The sequence below is a fragment of the Ambystoma mexicanum genome, chromosome 10 (assembly GCF_040938575.1).
Source record: "Ambystoma mexicanum isolate Mex_15411 chromosome 10, UKY_AmexF1_1, whole genome shotgun sequence".
NCBI classification, from domain to species: domain Eukaryota; kingdom Metazoa; phylum Chordata; class Amphibia; order Caudata; family Ambystomatidae; genus Ambystoma; species Ambystoma mexicanum.
The window spans coordinates 489,809,786-489,830,774 of record NC_090932.1 but is presented as its reverse complement, the minus strand read 5'-3'; positions in this window follow the sequence as shown (position 1 = coordinate 489,830,774).

Below are 20,989 nucleotides of genomic sequence, written 5' to 3'. Positions count from 1 at the left end.
TTCTTCTTATAAAAGACATGTACGTATGCAGAGACCAATTTTCTCTATCTCTGGCATATGCTGTCACTATTCACAAAACGCAAGGTCTAACTCTAGATCACGCATAGCATTAAGGAATGTATGAGTTATGTAGCACTTTCACATCTGTGTACACTCAATGGTCAATTCCTAGTTAACTTTGATGCCAACAAAGCCAATGCTGACAATCCTTGCATCCTAGAATACAACAGGATACGTACACTGTATACCCCCTATCTAGATATGTACCCTGTACCTCAAAAAATAAAACCTCTAAAACAAAAGGAATGCAAACAGAATCTACAACACTTCCCAATAATGCCACTATAGAAACACCAACAAACTCCTTCACCATCAAATAATACAACCACAAAACTGTCTACTACAAACTTATCTGCTTGTTAATTAGAAAAGAAAGAGAAATATCTCTTCTCCAGAAAAATCTGCAGACCCTTAAAATGATGCAGACACACAACTCGCTGATCCATTTAAATTCAGCAACACAACTGGAGTAAATTTCTATGCAAATGTAACAATCTATCTTCTCTTCCAATTGCCACCAATTGTTCACAACATTTACTTAAACGGCTTGAACCAACTGTGTTTGCAAATGCTCGTCCTTCATAGAAATGCCACAAATAATCCAGACAGCACTTAAAGTGTCTCAAGAATAAGGCAAGAATTGGACTACTGTGCATGAATGCTAAAATTCACAGAAGGTCCTAAAGAATTCCTAATGTACTTACTACAGAAACATCCATATAAATGATTCTTCCAGATTTCATGTGTAAGCAAACATGCACTCTCTGCAACCATGTTTCACAGAGCACATCCCTAATGAACAATGTGTATATGTATCCACACCACATTGTGAATCCATTTCATTTCACTAGCTTCTGCAGAATGCAAATCATGCCATATTATGCCACTTTTATAAGATGATCGTTCCAACAAGCAGATCAACTCCCATAGCCAAAATGTCATATTAATGCTTCGTAGGTACAATGCAGATGGTACAACAATAAGTGTAAGCTTATTAGCTTCACACATGCCCAAGTATCTCTTGGGAAGAAACCCTTCACAACAGTAGGTATAATATTCCACACTGGTGCCACATCCACTTCAGGGCACTATACTGCATATGTAAAGAAAAAAAAGTTTTTAGTTTGAATGTAACAACACCTCCATTACTCCAAAACATAGGTTACCAGCAAATCGTACAAATGCCTAATTAATGTTCCCTCAACCCAAATTGAATCTGTATACTTTAGCACAATAAACAGTTATAATACACCAACAGGAATCTAACTACATCCATAATATTGCAACAGTACTTTTAAAAGTCAAGATAGTTAGAATACGCCAACAGGTATCTAACTACTTAAAAAATACCCTTCATTGCAATGCATTTTAAATATGCCCTTACAATTCTTGTTACTACAAAACTTCTTCTAAAGTCTAATGTAGTTATACTATGCCAACAGGTATCTTACTACTTTAAACATTCCCTTAATAACAACACACTTCAAACAAACAGACTATCACACTTACAATGACATAATTGTAGTAGGGTTTTTTTTAATCATCTATAGATATTTTTTTCCCAATGGATATTCAAGTCAATACAACAACAGTATATCACACACTAATGTTGTACCAAACATAGTACATAGAATTTACTGTTTATGAGGGTCAGAAAAAGTAAATGTATATGTGAAATTGTATGCGATTAAAGTTTTTCAATTATCCTACTTAACAAATTATATTGTTTTATGCTTTACAGAAAACGAACCAGAGATTAAAGCTTTACTACTTTATACAACTAAGTAACCGCACCAAGTGTAAACAAATACATATTCCATAAACACTATCCTCAATTGTACTACAATCATAAATATCACACATGTTCTAGTCGATCTACAGTATCTATAATTATTATACACACATTACTATAATGGTTGTGACCACTGGGCACATTTTTGGGACCATGGCCGTAAAAATATGCCCACAACCACCACAATATAATTAAACCATATAAAAGTACATACTATTCACACTCAAATAACACTCGCCCCGAAGCCCCCAGCCATTGAATTGGTGTCTGCAGACATCCAAATTGACCACAGACTCAGAGGCACTTCTTTGCTAATATGGTGTGCGTCCTTTTTCTGGCCACCTGCACACCTTAGATGCTAATCACAATTATCTTAAACCTACCGGACAAAATTAAAGAACATGCATGGTTTAATGAGTGAATAGATTGCCAGACTTTTCTAAAAACTCCAACTGCACATAAAACATATTTATACATTTAACATTTAACCTTTTCAGTAAGTTATTTTGATTTTGCATTTTAATTGCACTATGTTTGTGTATCTACAACCTACTGTTTACTTGTTTCATACATAAACAGTGATGAGCTGCTACGCTCCTTCTCACTCAAATTAATGTACATGGAACAATTCATGTAACCTTGCACTTATAGGGAACACTTGTACATATTAAAATATAGACAGCCTCATCATGAGTTGGACCATTTCCCGACTGGGATACCACCCAACTGTATTTGCGTTACCGCCCAACTGTCCGGTGACATTACCGCTGGTTCACAGGTTGGGCAGTAGCTGTAAATCCCTATTCCACATTGCGTCAATTGACCCAATGGGGAAATCTCAGCGCAATTAGCACGTGCTAATAGCGGCCAAAAGTGGATGTTAAATCTACACATTTATCCCCAGCTGAAAGCTGGGGGTAAATGCTGCCAGACCCATGTTTGGGCACACCCTTAAATGTGGTGGTAATAGCGTTTGGCCTCATCACGCCCAACTCGTGATGAGGCCCACGGTGTTTTACACAATAAAACTAAAGTAGAAGGTTGCAGAATGCTATTTTCTCTTCTAAATTATATAATCTTCACAACATTTATTTAGTACAGTTTTTAAAAAAAACATCCTAGTAACAATCCATGCCCTACTTTACGTCAAAACACTTATTAGCCTATTTTTCAATTTCAAACTTTTATTTAGCCTATTTATATTCACAAACAATATTACACATATATTTCAAAATAATGCTTCTAACAACATTAACATTAAGTAAGCAGTTTTTAAATCCTTTGGCAATCTAGCTTTGTGTGTAACTATAGAGTCATTACAAACAAGCCAATCTACACCCATGTTGTGAAATGTCCAGATTAAATGGATGCCCCCTCATGAAAAATAATTGACTTTTACTAAATTCATTATTGACGTATCAATTTTCCTACCATCTACATTGTATCTTTGAAACGTAATCAATATATACTTATTAAAAACTAGATTTTCCGGTGCTGATTGTAAATTACAACCACAGTCACTGCATTGCATGTCATGGAATGGTTTAGTTTCAAGATCAGACAATTTTACACTTTTCTGATCAGGGACATGCAGATACATAAATCGTTCACAAAGATCTCGAGTAGAATAACCTTTCTTCCATTTTGGACACATATGATTCCACTTTCAAATAATTCTATGCATACCCATCTACATTAACAGTTTCCTTCACTAATAACTCAAAGATATTCATTAAACATGCTTGACTATCTTCCTGTGTATTTTGAGAAAATTGTTGATTTCCACTTGCAAATTCTACTACATTTCAGATTGGCATTGCTGAATATAAACTATGTGGATTTTTATCTACAGATATTTTAAGAAATGAAATGTCAACACATAGCTGCATCTTTGCTGTAGAAGCTCTTTCGTCTGTCAATGGAGTCATTTGAAACAACATACACAAAGCTGCATTACTATAGCATTCAACTCCTGTTTCATTACTCAAACTGCAATGAGAGTATGTTCTAGTTGAACGACTCCCAAATCCATACATTTCCATTGTTTTTTAGTATTACAAGACTGATTTCATTTGAATGTGCTTTCCCTGACTCCTTACATTTTGGATAAATGCTTTGCAGGTACAGGTATGAGGTTCAGGTGAGGCGCATAAAGTACACACAGCCTAGTATATTCTTCAATGCAGGAAATGTCAGCTGTCACTTTCATTTCATCAAAGTTTATTACAAATAAACCTTCTATATTTTTCACATGTGACAAAGCTACATATGCCATTTTCTCTTTAAACACTGTATGACCAATGTCAATAAGTGCTGCTTCTAAAGTCAACCCTTGTGATTTATGAATAGTTATTGCATAAGCACAGCACAATGTAAACTTTGCTCTTTTCACAAAGTTATACTTCAAAAGCATGAAACGTGCAAAGCTCCAAGAAATCAAGTGAGTTTCTTCTACACAATTGAACTTAATTTGAACATGTTCAATATTTGTACAGTGATGAAAAGTGCGAAATGCAATCACTCTTCCCATCGCTCCATTGACTAGACCAATTTCTACAATCAAGTTCCTCTTAAACATTACTTGTGCACTGATGCACAATTTAAAAACTCTTTCCAGTCCTGCTCTTTTAGAAATGGAATTCTCTAGTTGACCTCATCAAGCTTTTGCTCCCTATATCCAACTCTAATGGCATGACATGACCATCTAAAACATCACACACTTGTATCTCTACAATATTTTGCTTCTCTGACGGTAGCATTGTAGAGTTAAATGTGTTACACTCTGCAAGTGTGCACATCAAAGCAACACAAGAAATGTTTCTTTCCTTAAGAGTCAGCATAACAGCAGACATACTGCAATCTGCATGAAACATGTTAGAAATAAGTCTTCCCTTTAACACTGTTTTTACATTTTCCTCAAGAACATCCATATGAATCATATTAAGCATTTCTGCATAATCTGTCTTCAGATTGTCTCATAATAAAGGTAAGTTCCTGGAATTCAAAACAATTCCAAAGGTTAAAATGACCAATACTGCCTATACTTTTTTGAGCATCCTTAGATTGCAGTATTCTGAAAACTGGTTGACCTTTCACAGGATTTAATTGTAACAAGTCTCCAAAAACAAGTATATGTTTACCTCCACACAAAATGCTGTAGTCAGTCTTCAAAACCTCTAGCATTTGCAAGTGAATGAAAGCTAACATCAAGTTAGATACCATACTTACTTCATCTACAATCAAGGTATTGAATTTTCTAAGTAAATTTCCTACTTCTCGTGTTGCACTTGATACAATTTTCTGCTACTCTAGTTTGCTGTCATGCTCCACTGGTAACATCAATAAGCAATGTAAAGTAACACCTCCTACATTAAATGCTGCTAAAACTGTTAAAGCAGTTACAATACATGGCAAAGAGGATTCTGGTACATGTTGGATCATAGCTCTTATTGCATTAATTAAAACATATTTACCTGTTCCTGCTGCTTATCCATTAACATACAACAATACAGGTTTGTATTGCACACAAGAGATTTCACGCTTATCATGCAGTAAACCATGTAAGAACCTATCGTTAATTTTATAATAAACTTATTGTTGTTCTATATTAAGTTTAACTTTCATCATACCTCACATCAGAAACAATACTTTGTTGCAATGCAATGTCTGCTTCCACCATAGCAAGCTCAACATCAGTTAAAATAATTTTCTCACCAAGAACATTTTGACTTGCTGCTGCAGAATCTTGATTATCAGGAGTCTCTTTTGCCAATTTAGCTGCCAAGGGTTTTTCTTGGTTTAGTTCTTTCTCCAGTAACTCCAAGTACTGCTCAGATTTTGGATATGTAATTAAGCATTTTTGTAGCAAAAAAAGATGTTTCAAAACGTTCAAAACTTCCAAGTAAATCACTCTCTGCACGCCATGGAAAGAACTGCAAAAGGCAAAAATAAAAGAATTCCTTTTCTCTACAGTTTGGCAAGACAGTTTCATGTGGTTAATGGATTTGCCTTTTCATGTTTCACTAGACAACCACTACATTCATGTACTTTAAACTGCCCTCTGTCAGTGTTTTCTTCAATATTTCAATGTGAGTAGCATTGTGCTACTTCATATAAACAAAGATCCTCCAACATTTCAGGGCAATTTGGATAATATGTATCAATCAAGTTGGTTTTCAAAATCTCTGTACTGTCAGGTGCTGCTTTAGTTATCTGCTCAATTTCAGTCGAAGGCTTCAATAAAAACATTTCTAGTAATAGCTAGTCCAGGACTTAAGCAAACTACATCAATGCTATGTCCATACAGAGGTGAACTTGTTAGCCGATCTGCAGCTTCATAGCTACCACACGTTCAGCATCTTCAAACCAAAGTTTATAAGTTTCTGACTGAGACATTTATCTGATTATAAATCTGCCCATACTTCAGCTGCATTGCTCGTTTCTGCTTTTGTCATGCATGCTGTAACATAATGAGTAACAGCTGTTGAATCATCAGCAATAAACTGTACATCAGTATTTGCATTCCAAAGCTGAGCAATGACAGGATTGTAATCATTAATGAATTGGGATTCTTTACTTCTTTTTAAATGATAGGTATTTCTCAGTGACTTACCAGTAACTTGGTGTTGAACAGATGACATTAAACTATTCACTCTACCACCTGGTGTCACAGGCCTTGGAGAGCCAAATCTGCAATGAGCGTAGTGCTTGTCTATACATTTGTATTTTCTTTGACAGTACTTTTCACATAAATGCTTTTGAAACCTTTCCTCCTTGTACCGCAGATCAGCATTCACTTGCTGACCTGGAATAGAAAAATTAACATATTTTTCAATGAACTCCATTACACAGCCATTACTTTCATTACACAACTGTGAAACATCTTTAATCCACAACAGAATATGTATATGTGCAGCCCTGTGTGCCTGGTACTCTTTCCTCCAAAGGAAATTTTCCACAGGGCCTAGTGGACCATTTTCATTATTACATATTAAGTCTAACATGGCTAGAAGTCTGTGATGAAAACAATGGGATACACTTACAGGGGACAAGCTAGAGAGTGACCCAAAATTCCTGTTTTTTCACAAACTTTACTCATCTATTCTTTGCAGCACCTTGATCTGTCTTTGAACATTTTTGTTCAAAACTTCAAAGAATTTATTTAAAGCTTTACAAGAAAACATATCAATATTGCATAAAAAAAATTGCAAGTCTATACCTCACAATCCTTCTTTTGTTTAATTTTTGACTGACCTACAGTTTCTATGTCTGGATTATTACACTGTATAATTCTTATTTCTTTTCAAATCACACCATTAGGACTTCACAGCTATGTCCACTCTCTTCAATAGCTAGTGGAACATTCTTTCCTTGAAAGTAACTCTCCTCATTCAAACATCTTTCAGTATGGGAAGTGTGTTTCTACTCTCCACCAAAGACATCACAAAATGTTGTCACATGTAAGCACATGAACTTTTTCTATATTTGTATAGAATGGTGTAGTCAATTTCTTACGTTTATTTAATACTAAAATTAACAATTTTCTTTTCATATCAAAAGCTTTCTTAATGCAAGGATCAAGTTCAAGAACCTCTGCATTATTCACAAGGCTTTCTGAGACCTGGGACCTACTTACCTGCAATGCTTCCCACCTAAATACCGTCCCTCACGAGCCCTGCGCTCATCTACCTCCAAACTTCTGTGAGTGAGCCAGTTCTCCAAGCAGGGATTTGGAGGGAGATCCTTATCCTCAGCAGATGCCTCCCTCTGGAATAGCTTCTCTGCTGCCCTCCATCTTGATTCTGATCTTCCTAAATTCTGGGAACTCCTTAAGACCTCTTCCTTCTCTCTCCCTCTTCTGTGCTAGCCTAGTTCTCTGCTCTTTTCCTCTTTCCCTCCCTTTTCCTTACAGCTGCTGACTGGCCGCCTGTTGTACCTCAGAGACTCACAAGTCCCTAAAACACCCACTGGTCCTTTTTTTGCACTTGCCTCAGGGCCCTACACCTCACGCACACTCACTGCACTTGAGAAATAAACCAAGAAAGTGGCTGTCGCTGCACTTACCCCAGTCTTCACCAACCAGTGCGCTTGATCCTCCCTCTCCCTGTGACCAACTTTGCAATTGCACGATCCGTATGCACCATGCCTGAAGATCATCTGTCTGTTCTCTCTTGTCTTCACCCCTTAATTGCACTGGTAAAACTGCAGAATGGCTGTCAGGCCTATTTGCTGTATCTCAAACTGTTAAGTGTATTTTCACACTTACTCTGCCTATGCAGACTATTATCGTCTCAGAATTTCAAGGGCTCTGAGCGAAAGTATTTTCCCCCATGTTCCCACCATCCTTGAGCACTTTGAAACACCTGCCTGTGTATAGGTGCTTTATTAATGAACAATACCATACCAATGATTACTTCTACTTTTTATTTTGCAAAAATCATTTTACCACATATCTAGATTTTGTGTCACACTGCTCCAAAGATTTGTAAAAACCCAGAGTGATACATATTCCTATATATTTATCTTTATTCCTCTGTTTCAAATTGATAGCACATTTGCTACATTAGTGTCATAAAATCTTTCTTTTTTTACTTTCAATAAAAGCATCATCAGTTCTAGCAAAACTTTTTGTGTTAGCATATCTCTTATTTCAACTTCAACATTTTTAAAACTATCTTCAACACTAGAAATTTGTTGCATTTTCTACAAGATTTCTATTTACAAATTTAAAAGCACTACATTAAAAAATAAATACTGTTTAAGTCTACTTTCCTGCAGACTGCAATTTCTTATCGCTCATTGTTGTTGTTTTCTTGATGGCATCTTACAAAAAAGCTGTATAAAACAAGAAATTGAATTGATTAAGTTCACACATTGTGTTTCTTTATATTTTCAATATAAAATATAACTTTCAAGCCCAGGCTGAGAGGTGGAAATGGAGTTCAATGGCCCGCCAACCCATTTGTAGGCCAAGCAAAATGTGTAGGGCAACATTTGTAGGGCCAAGCGAAACAAGGCACTCACTCAAAGCTGCAGAACATGAAGCCTGTGACTGCCCAAGTGTAATAGTTTTTCACACCATGGGATTTTCCTAGGTGCAGATAATTTTCTTTAAAAAAAAAATCCTGACAAGATATATACTGAAGTGGAGTACACCTCCCATCAGAAAAACAAATATACAAAAAGAGACTTCTTCCCTTTTCAGATGACAGCAAACATAAAAATGTTTTCACCATGATTAAAAAAGGAACCTTTACGCTAAAATTACTACTACTCAACAAAATATATCAGCATGTCCACCTCCTCCACTACCCAGCCCCACTATAACTAAGTACCCTAGCAGTGCCATTAAACTATACTACCATGCCCAATCAATATCACTGTAATCCCTATGACACTATACACTTCTCAAATAATATCTCACATAGTCTACACATAACTTCAGAATACAATTCCCAAACACAAATAGAAGAAATGTTCACTAGAAACAACATGACATGTCTTCATTGACATCCCAAAATGTGTTCCAAAATAATATGTAACACATCTTTACTTTCATATACCAACCAACTATAAATTCATTGGTTATGTTCTCAATTCAGAAATAATGTGATAAAAGGACATAGCACAAAAATAATGCACTGCCACTTAGTTGGTCCAACCTGCTCCAGTTTGCACACCTTACAAGTCTCTACTTAACAGCTAAATGACAACTCCAAGCACACAGCATTAGGTATATTAGTGTTCACATAACTAGGCCCTACCACACCCTTGCTTCTCCCAGCACCCATTTAATTACTCCTCCTTAAACATTCTCAACAAAAAGCATGCACAAATAATTACCTCACCTGATTCCACCCATTTCAGCATATTAACACAATAGCCTAATCCACTATCCTGCCTTCCACGGACAAACTAACAGCTACTACTCCTAATCAACAAAAAGATATCAACATGTATGTCCTTCGTTCACTTTCCATCCCCACTCTACTAAAGTTTCAATGTCATGTGCCCCAAGCAGCCCCAGGAAACTTTCTTAACAAACCTCATCAATAATACTGTTCCCCCAAACCACTATGCACCCCCACTAATTTGACATATTATACACCAAATTACCAGTTTCTTACATACCATAATAATTCGACATCCACACCAAATCTGGAATAAATGGGTGTGATATGTCAAACCCCAATACATGCCATAACATAGAAAACAGGATTTTGGAAAAACAGGATGTAGATAACCTGACACAACAGATGTTGTAAAATCAGCCATTTGGTCTACCTGCAATGCCAAATATAGCACATTAAACCACCAAAATAACCTCCACCACAAAGGAGGTGGGCATGACTGCCACATGCTCTGAAAGGAAGCAGAGGTGCATCCACTTGACCCGCTGTGGACATGACAAGCCTTCCTGCACCTCAGACAAGACTCAGAGTACCTTACAACCTGGTGGAACCTTCATGCTGTATCATATGGAGCTGTCCCTACTGGCTAAATGTATGGTAGTATTCATGTAACAGATGGCCCTGAAAGTAAGGAGGAGAACATGATGGCCACACATACCCAGGGTCAGACTGTCCCCATAGGGCCAAACAGAGTAAAAATTCAGGAGGCCCTATTAGCTGCACCAGCCCACCATTATCTACATACTGTAGCTCATTCAGAGGAGCCTTGATTGTATAGGAAATATACACACTGCAATGTCACACCATTTTAAGTTGGTAGCTACACACCATTGTTTTGACACAGGTTCCTCCCAATGCACTGTTGGCATGGTACATGACCTGAAACAGCCACCATTTCCACACATACTCACAAAGGTGGTAAAAGTTCCCCTACACCATGCAACAGCACGTATGGCTACCCAATATATCAGGGGCAACAGGTGATAAATACAAAGATGATTTTACCTCATTGCCCAGTTGCCTCACACCAATGGTTTCCTGAACTACAAGCATGTGCAATATGTCATGTGTGTCACCCATTGGGAGGAAGCATGTCTTCCACAAATGTAAACAATAGCAAACCCTACATGTACAGATTACATGTGATGCAGGCATGACCTCCACATCCTGTTTCATCAGGATCCCTAGGGGCACACAGGACTTCATGGCACTGTTAAACAGTACCCTGGATGCATTCATGGCCACACACATGGGACAACTGACATGTCTCCTTGGTAAGTGAAACATAGAGAGTGACAAGGGAGTGACTCAGAGGTTCAACACTTAAGGTAGAGGGATCTTGTGGCGATGCCTGTGACAGTGCGATGAGGGGGGAAGTCTGATTAGAGGTTGAGAGTTATCATATGACCTAAATTTATCAAATATACCCCCAAGAACATCCCAAATTATATGATATGATAAGTCATTTATATATATCTATATATAGATATATATATATATATATATCTATCTTATCTTTAGTTGTGGCTACCAAAATATCCAATCACACTGCATCATCGTAATTGCGCCTGGGACACATCCTGGCCATTGCTGTGGTTGCCCACATCTCCAAATGCCAATGAATCTTGGCTGTGGCTATACATCTTTGTTTAAAACTAAAATATTATATCCTTCTATCTTAAAAAAAAAACAAAATCAGTTCAACTACACACTTTATTTAACACAATTTAATACATACAATTTAACCCTCATATTTTATATGCAGTGCATCACATGCACTATATAACAGATGCAACATTAGTGCATAGTACAGTGCTGTTCTCTTTGCACATACTAATCATTGGGAAATTGGGAAAGAAAACCTGGATTTTAAACACAAACATACAACAATATAAGAAACTTTAAGAAAACACCACTACAATAAACACACAGGGATATATAAACTGGGTGGAAGTAAACAAAGATCATTATACTGGTAGGATGCAGAACAAATTATGAGAAGGTTAAAAAAACTTGGAGAACAAGAGAAAATAGGGTAGGATAAGTAAACTTGGAGAACAAGTCATCAAACAAATATAGTTTATAAAACTGCTTGTTTTTAACTTTTTCATTTTTGGCAGCATTGTCATTTTCATGTTGTCATGTTCATTGTTTTATGTTTTGCTTCCTACTAAGATATTTCAACATTTCGGAACATGAGAGCCCAAGTAGTGATAAAATCATCATTTGTACAATCCATATAAATGAAGAAAAAAAACAGCAGATAGTTGGTGCTTCTTCAAAGTGAAGGAACACTGTGCAAAATGTGGCAGAGGAGGTATTCTTCACATTCTACAATAAAACTTTAGGCTGTGCACCTTCTAATGTTCCATCACAAAGTCGAGGAACATCAATAATGATTAAGCCATCATAAAAGAAAAATGCATGGGTCCCATAATGCTTTAAAATTTGCAAGGAGCTGGCCAATCCTGTTGCAGGCTCTACCTCTCATGTCCCCGCCCAAGCCCTCTGCACGGCCCTGCCCTTTCATTTCATCTCTAAAACCCAGGACATCCTGTCCTCCCTCTCCTCAATTCCTCCTTCACCCTCTACCTTCTCCTCTACCTCCGGCCTCCCTGCAGCCACACCTCCTCCTCCCTTCTTTGCCTTTCCTCTCTTCACCCTAATGAGGTTTCTGGACAAGTCTGATCTATGAAAGTCTCATCGAAACAGGTTGTTCCCTGTTCTTCCAAAACCATCAAGGACCACAGTGACACACTCCCTCCTCCAGCCTTGGCCGACTTCTGTCATCACTTTTTCCCCACTGGAACCTTCCCTTCCCCTGTGAAGCACATTCTTTTTCATGTCATCTCAAGAAACCCTCAGCTGATCCCTCCTGTCCGACTATCGCCCGATCTACATTACTCCTTTCCTGGGCAAACTCTTGGAAACACTGGCCATCTCCCAGCTTAATCTTCATACTGAATCTGTTGGTTATCTTCATGAGCATCAATCTAGCTTCAGAGCAGTCAGAAGCATGGAAACTACTCTCCTGAATATCCATGAGGACCTGCTCCCTAACCTTGATGCTAATCAACCCTCTGTCCTCATCTTACTCAATCTCTCTTCTGCTTTTGACACAGTCAACCATGCCATCCTGCTCAACTGGCTCCATGATAACCTGTGTATCACTGATATAGCCCTGGCCTGGCTGACCTCTTTCCTCTAGAACCGACCCTCCCAGGTCCAACTTGGGTCCTTCCACTCCTCAGTCTCGCTCTCTACCTGTGGTGTTCCCCTGGGGTCTAACCTTTCGCCCTGGCTGTTCAACCAGTACCTGGCACCTCTTGCCCACCACATTGCTGCTCTCTGCTCAAACGTTCAGTGCAATGCAGATGATACTCAGATCGCTTTCAGGCTCCTCTTTGCCTCCCCTTCTCCCTCTCTCATTCCAGATTGGCTGACTGCAATCCAGGAGTGGTGTGCCACCAAAGGTCTCTGCCTTAATGCCAGTAAGACAGAGATACTCCATATCAGGACACCTGCACCTTCCTTTTCTGTCACACTCTGCCCGGCCATGCATGGCCCTCTTCCTGATCCCACCTTTGAGGCTAAGAACCTAAGGGTCATCTTCGAAGCCACACTCTCCTTCTCTCCTCACATCTCTGACATCTCTAAGAAGTCAAACTAGCAGCTGAACCTCCTCAGAGGCATTCTTCTTTTCCTCACCTTCCCCCAGAAGCTCACTGTCTCCAGAGCTCTGGTTCTCTCTAGGCTGGACTACTGCACGAGTCTCTTTTTAAATATGCCTGCCTCTACCTTCCGTACTTTACAACTCATCCAGAACAGGAATGCAAGACTTGTCCTTGGCCTCAAGCCCAGGGATTGTATCTCTCTAGGCATGAAATCTCTCCATTAGCTCCCAGTGGCTGAAAGGGTCAAGTTCAAGAACATCTGCATTGTCCTCAAGTCTCTCTGGGGCATGGGGATGAAATACATCCAACTTTCTCTTCAGAAATATCTTCCTACTCAAGCTCTTCGCTCCTCTACCTCCAACTCCTTGAGGGTCAGTCGTTTCTCCAAGCAATGACTAGTGGGCAGATATCTTTCTTCAGCTGGCATCTCCCTCTGGAACAGCCTCCCTGTCTCTATAAAAATTGAGCAGAACCATCTCCTGTTCCGAAAGCTCCTCAAGATCTTCCTCTTTGCTTTTGCCTTCTCTTTTCTTCTCCCCCTGCTTATCTCCTGTTTTATACTGCACTGGGCACCTGGTTACCGCACTTGGGGTCTGTATCTGCAACCCTACAGTCCCCTTACCTGCACTTATTAGACACCTGTTGTCTGCACTTTTAAAGCATGCACTTGCCACCTCTTGCCAGTGCTACATGTTGTTTTGATCCCATGTCTGGCACTTCTCCACTCTCCCCTCAGCACTTTTCCCCTCCCGTCTCTCCTGCACTTGCGTAATCTCAATGTAACTAGGCCTAGTAAGATCATTGTCTTTGTCCTCCCTCCGTTTCCCTTCCCTTGCCTCGTCACACCTTGAAACATTTGTTTATAGGTGCGTTATAAATGCCATATCATATCATATCTTACATAGACGGAGATCAGGATCACCTGCAGCACCTTCATCCACTAATGCAAGAACATTCACAGCGGTATCAAATGCAAAGATTCCGTTTACCGACTCCTGATCTTTCCATGATGAAAATCATGTCTAAATGATGTAAAATCATTAGAAAGTCTTGAAAGATCACAAAGAAAGTTTTCGATACATCTGCTGCTTCCATCTCCAGCAGTACCACTTTCTTTTGAATATAGGTTGAGATTTCACAGAAGTTAGCTGTACGACATCTAGTGCAAATCCACTGGGATTATAACAATGCAGCTACAAGAAAATACAAAAATAAGCACATTTCAAAAATGAACAGCACCAATTGAATTACCTCACAAAACACTTGAAACAGCTACAAGTAATGCATAGCTGAAAATACATTAGAAGTACAAGAGGTACAATCAAAGAAACCGTCAACCTTAATAACAAATGCTAAAGCTACATGTCCACATTTTTCAAACTTAAATACAGTAAAAAGTACTTGCCACTGAAACAAAGCACATGAAGAAAATAATAATTAACACTATCTGATTGCAATGAACATTACAACCAAAACACAAAACACTGCAAATAAACCTTCACATCTGTAAATAAAGATGAACACTTACTTTCACATTGGCAACAATCCTGCCATGTACACCGTTAGAGTTCAGGAATCAAAAGGACAACACATCAGAAAGGGGTGGATTTTATACTTTCCAAAACAAACACCAAAAAAAGAGGACCGTATACCAATAAACCTACTAAGATGACTGACACATTTTCAGCACAACCTATCGCAAACCCCTACACAAATGCAAGGTAACAACAACCAATAACAAACAATGAAACAGACACAAACCCATCTAGCATCTTTCATAGCTGCAGCGATTGATTTGTACCCACAGCTACACACACATTTTCCTGTAAGCCCCAAATCAAACTAAATTGGCTTTCAAACCTCCAAATCAAATAAGTGAACAACTACGTACATAAAATAACACACACAAATAAAATGATGTACTGTATCATGAACATGAACATATGATTATTCCACAGTAAATAGCTATAAATATACCTGTGGCTTCATCCGTAACAAATGAAACACAGGATGGTATTGGCATGCCTACACACATGCTTTTTATAGACACGGCTATACAAGAGCCCCTCCTAGAGGTCTGCTGGTAGCCACAGCTATTCGCTAAAACTTTGAATTCAAAATTGCATTTCCACTGCCCCAAACTCCATAAACTGTCCCCAATGTGCCTACCAGCCCCCTCCATTCCTCATAGTCCTCCTCCACTCCCCTAGTGTCTTATAATTCCACAAAACACTCAATGCATATAAGATGCCACCCCACCAATCATTCCAGGTAGCCATGGCTACCACACGTCCGCAAACACAAGACGTGTCACCACTTGCTCTAATATAGCCACAGCTACGATAGGGGAGGTGTAGCACCATCAACCAATTAGAAAGTACAACACAAAAACATCATACATATCCTGCTCATACAAACTACTAGAAATTCAAACTAGGAATATTTTTCCTGGCAATAGAGAAATACTGCAGATATCATGGCTGGTTTGAAAACTGTGTGGCTTATTGGAGACAGTTGGCTGTTTTGGTTGCTGACGTTTTGTGAGAAACTAAATATTAACATGGACCTAGGTTTCAGAGATTTTAAAATTAAATGGTTTGGATTGTGGGGAATGCGTTGGTTCCAGGTTTTTACAAAATTGTTAAGTATGAGAAGTACAGGGGACCTAGACATCAAGACATCAAACTAATTCATTGTGAAGGCAATGATTTGTGAAATGTACGAGAGGTGACCTTTAATTTAATGATCAAACAAGACACGGGAAAATTAATGGAACTATTTCCTCACACCATCTTTATCTTTTCCAATTTCACTGAGAGGCAAAAATTGAGAAGGACCACAAGATTTAATGTTAAAATTGAGAAATCCTTGAGAAATGTTAATAAAGCAGTTTCAGCATTGATGACAGACCACAACCAAGTATGGATTGCGAACAACAACATACAGTTCTACATGGAGAATTTCTTTAGGCATGACGGAGTACACCTAACCAATGAAGGAAATTCTGGGTTCTTGATAACATCAAAACAGTACTCCTGATGTGCTAAAGTTCTCAGTGTACCCCAAAACAGTCCTTTTGAGGACTACTCATCATACATAAATATACATATACAATAAATAATAACTCAACAACATTTTTTACTATACCCAGAGCTACAGTTCATTGACTTTTACAATAGCCGCGACTACAAAAAGTCAGATAAAGGGAGCACTGACTTCAAGTTGTATGGTACAATCCAACTTAAATGATCAATACAGTACAACACTACTCATGTGTTTAAGTAAAGTAACTGCAAAATAAGAATAATGAAAAAATACATAGCAGTAAACTAGATAGGCAAACATTGCAGACCCACACAACATAATACTATGAGTGAAAATACACAACCTAAAATACATTGTATGGCACATCTAAAACTAGCCTGGAATTTCTCCTTTTTATATTAATTTTGTTAAACTATTTTCTTGTATCTTTCTCCAAAGTCCCAGATACTCGAAAGTCTGAAAACACACATCCAAAGTAAAATAGACTCTCCAATACCTACCAGGACACACCCCCAATGGCACTATACATAAGTAAAGTACTTTAAAAAAATGTAAAACACAGATACCCCCAACTACATAGCTGTGGCTACCGTACTACACATACCCTCGGCTATCTGTAGTCTTTTGTAGCCTCAGATATCGGCGCGAATATCGGCAAAATGGATGAAAAAAAGGGTTTCCCCTTGCACATCACCTCTCCCTTTCACTCCAGAGCACACGCTGCTTCTGTGACACAGTTTGCCTTCAGATGTCGGCTACTTGCGGCTATTGCCGAGGCTAGAGAAAGCTTTGTGTTGCAAACTCGGACCCTGCATACCTCCAACCCCCAAATTTCACTCAGTGCTTTCTAGCCATCCCCCCACCTATACTCTGACAGCATTTGCGTTTTTGTTTACCCTCAAATAGCTGTTAATGTGTTTCATTTTCCCATAACCTCAGCTACAGCCACGCCAATCTCTCGCATCGAGAAAAAAGCAAGATGGCTGTCGTTTCATTTCTGAAAACCATAATCCTGCAATGCACCATGGTAGATAAAACTATAATTTTTGGAGAGGGGGTACCCACTTTTCCGTCACATTTTTAAATAACCACAGCACGGAATAACCCCAAACCATGCATTTATTGTGAGCAAATGCTTCATGCCCAAGTTGTTTTGGACCTGGTCCAAATCCATCCAATGGTTTGGGCTGTGCGCTTTGGCAAAAATGTACCTTTTTTGTCTGTGGTAAAAATTAATGGGAAGCAGGCCGCACTTTTGGAGAATTTTTTTTTTTAAACAAATCTTTACGAAAACTTTGCAGTCTGAGGCAGCCTTCGGGATTTATATGCTTTCTAGAGATATAGTTAAGCTATTACTTGGCATATATGGTAGCAGAAAGGTGTTCAGGAGTTCCTGCTGTAACAAGCTTTCAGTCCCTTTCATGCAAACTGTGTTTATGTATTGTTGATTTATAAATAGCCGAACTTGGAATGTTTGCTCCGTGGCACCCCAAAGAAACAAAAAGGTGGGAAGTGTGATGCAACATCAAAGGTAGGAGAAACATAGTTACACAAACTTACCTATTAAAATCCTTGGTGCCTTCCAGATGAAGAAAAAACTTCAGGGTAGAGAGTGCGAGAAGAGCATAGGGAGCAAAGGAGATCAAGCATGTAATATGGGAGCGGGAATTTATCAACAAACTGTTTTTCAATAAATGCATTTTCAATGCTTTTCCGAGCCTCGGTGCTTTTAGGCTTTTTGAGGGGTGTTTGGGAGAATGTTCCAAAGGATGGTACTGTAGCTGCTAGCGCTCTTCCTCCACATCTCTTCTTTGCAGGCAGGGTGGTGGAAGGTTTCATTGCACTTACAAAGTTGAGGTTCCTGGGCTGGATGTTTCCTTTAAAACTTTGGTTGAAGTATGCATGTACATTGTTCCTCTAGACACCATGCTAAAAGTGCATGTTACATTCAGGTTCTCTGTTGCTATTTGCCTTTCTGCATGGAGTGGGTCTGTAATTGCAAATACAACAGAATCATAACTGGAAAAGAATCATCTTAATGTATAATGCACTGAGCACAAAATGAATGATTTGGGGAATTAATAGCTATCAAGAAAATGGGGAGAAAATGAGTAGGGTAATGTCGTTTCCTGTTGCTTGCCTGAAAAATGACTCATCGCTAAAACCCCTTCCAATCTTCTAGGCCACTGGACTGCAGTGACCTCCCACCTGTTGGGAAAAAATGACTGTTGAGCCCACTCTGTTCCTAAAACACCAGCTTTTCCAGTGTAAAGCTTCTTCTCATTGGCAAAGGTTCTCATTACATGCACATCTAATATCAGCCTCAAACTCATGAAAATTGACTATGTTTGGTATGTGTGATTTATATACAACACAACTTAGTGAAAACAAAAATCTGTGGTATATAAAACGTGGGAGAATACATACAGAGAAGGACAGGGCGAGCACGGAGTGGGGTAGGATGAGTATAGGCTATCAGGGGTTCAACAAGCAACAAAGTGTCCCTTGAAGTGCAGGGCCTTCGGTGGCTTGCTGAAATGTAGTAGAGATTAGGCCAATCTGATATGTGCCTAAATGTTGTTATTGAGTCTGGGTACTTGCTCCACCTTGGTGTTGATTCATACTACTAACACAGTGCAAACCTGCTTCTTTCACCCCCACACGCTGTTGTGAGTTCTTCCCTTCTTTTCATTCCTAGCTATAATCATGAACGTCAACATTGTCATTACTAGCAATTTCAACTACTGTAATGCTCTTTTCTGATCTGTCAAAAGACAATCATCTCCATGATACCGATAGATCAAAAAGGGGCAGACAGATTGCTTTTGGTACTAAAGATGTCAGACCATGCTGCCCCCATGATCCGCTCCATCCACAGATCCCTGCTATAGAACATGTTCACTTCAAGGCTCTATACCTTGTATTTAAGATGTATCTTTTTCATCATTGCTCTGCTTTTGATCACAAACAGCTATTTCTATTAAATCAAATAGCAACTATGGTCATTATCAGGAAATCCTTTAATTGTATTTAAGTTCTGCATTGCCTGTATAAAAGGGAATGCATAGAAAGAGAGTTCAAGTGTGCAGCAGATGACTAGTTCTTTGTTTTTTTTTCCCTCCTTTGTGCCTATCTTAGATTCTTTCCTGACACTATAGTAACTTCTGGTGCTGGGAAATCCTTCAGAGATTTTGACTTTTTCAGCCAGATGCTATGAGCCTCATTACGAGGTTGGAGGTAGTCATGGCGCTATTAGCACCATGACTACCTCCAATACCAGTACCGAGTCCGCCCTCGTTCAATAGGGACTTACCGGTCGATTCTGGCCTTTGTGGGACCGGTAAGTCCCCATTGAAAAAGCCATTCCACATTCCCATTTCAGCCCCCATAGGGCTCAATGGGAAGCGGGAAGGCGCTAATAAAAGTACCGCAAATTGCTGTACCGTTATTAGCTCTGAAGTCCCTTAACGGGCCCCGTCCATAATGCCTGGTAAAACCAGGCATTAAGGAAGGGACCCGCTAAGGGACCTCGGAATAGGACACAAAGGGATTACCGGCACTGATGTCCTTAGCGGTGCATCCCTTTGTGCCCACCTCGTAATGAGGACCAATGTGTATGTTTATTGAATTTCTATAGCGCTTGACACCTAAGCGCTGAATAGAGTAACTAGTAGTGCAAATCAAATAAGCAGATACAACAAATACCAACAGATCAATGAGGGATAAGATGTGTTTTGAGACAGGACTTGAACGGAGGAAAAGAGCATATGGAGCACACAGAAAAAGGAAGAGTTCCAATTTTTCAGGGCAAGAAATGGGATAGAATACAGGGGGCACAGGGAACTGTTTGAAGAAAAAGAAATTCAGAATGAAGTGAGCGGGCTGGGCAATAGAACGATATTAAGGAAGAAAGATACATATTAGCAAGGCCATAGAGGCACTTGAAAATAATAGAAATTAAATTAAAAAGTATGTGATTTTCAAAAGAAAGTCAGTGCAGAGAATGCAGAGGAGTAGTGACAGAGTTGCTGGGCAAATGGTGTGCAAAGAACCCTAATTGAGGAGTGGTAGATAGAATGAATGGGGCCAGGTGAGAGGCAGTAAGGCCAAAGAGAAGATATGATATGATATGATATGGCATTTGTAACGCGCCTATACACAAGCGTTTCAAGTGTTTCAAGGCGTTTCAAGAGAGGAGCAATAGAACAGTTGGGAGAAGACTAATGCAAAAATAAGGAGTTTGGTGGAGGGACAAGTGGGGAACGGATGAACTTTTTGAATATTGCAAAGTTGGTAGAAGCAGGATTAGGAACTAGAGGAGAAATTAGTAGAAAATGATAGAAAATAATCGAGGAGGATGCCAAGATTAACGGCAGAGGGTGAAATAGAGACAGAAGATGGGAGGAAAGAGAGGAAGGGAGTGGAGAAAGGTAGAGGAATAGTAGAAACAGCAAAAAACAGAACCTCTGTTTTAGAGGGATAGAGGTAGAGATAGTGAGAGCTCATCC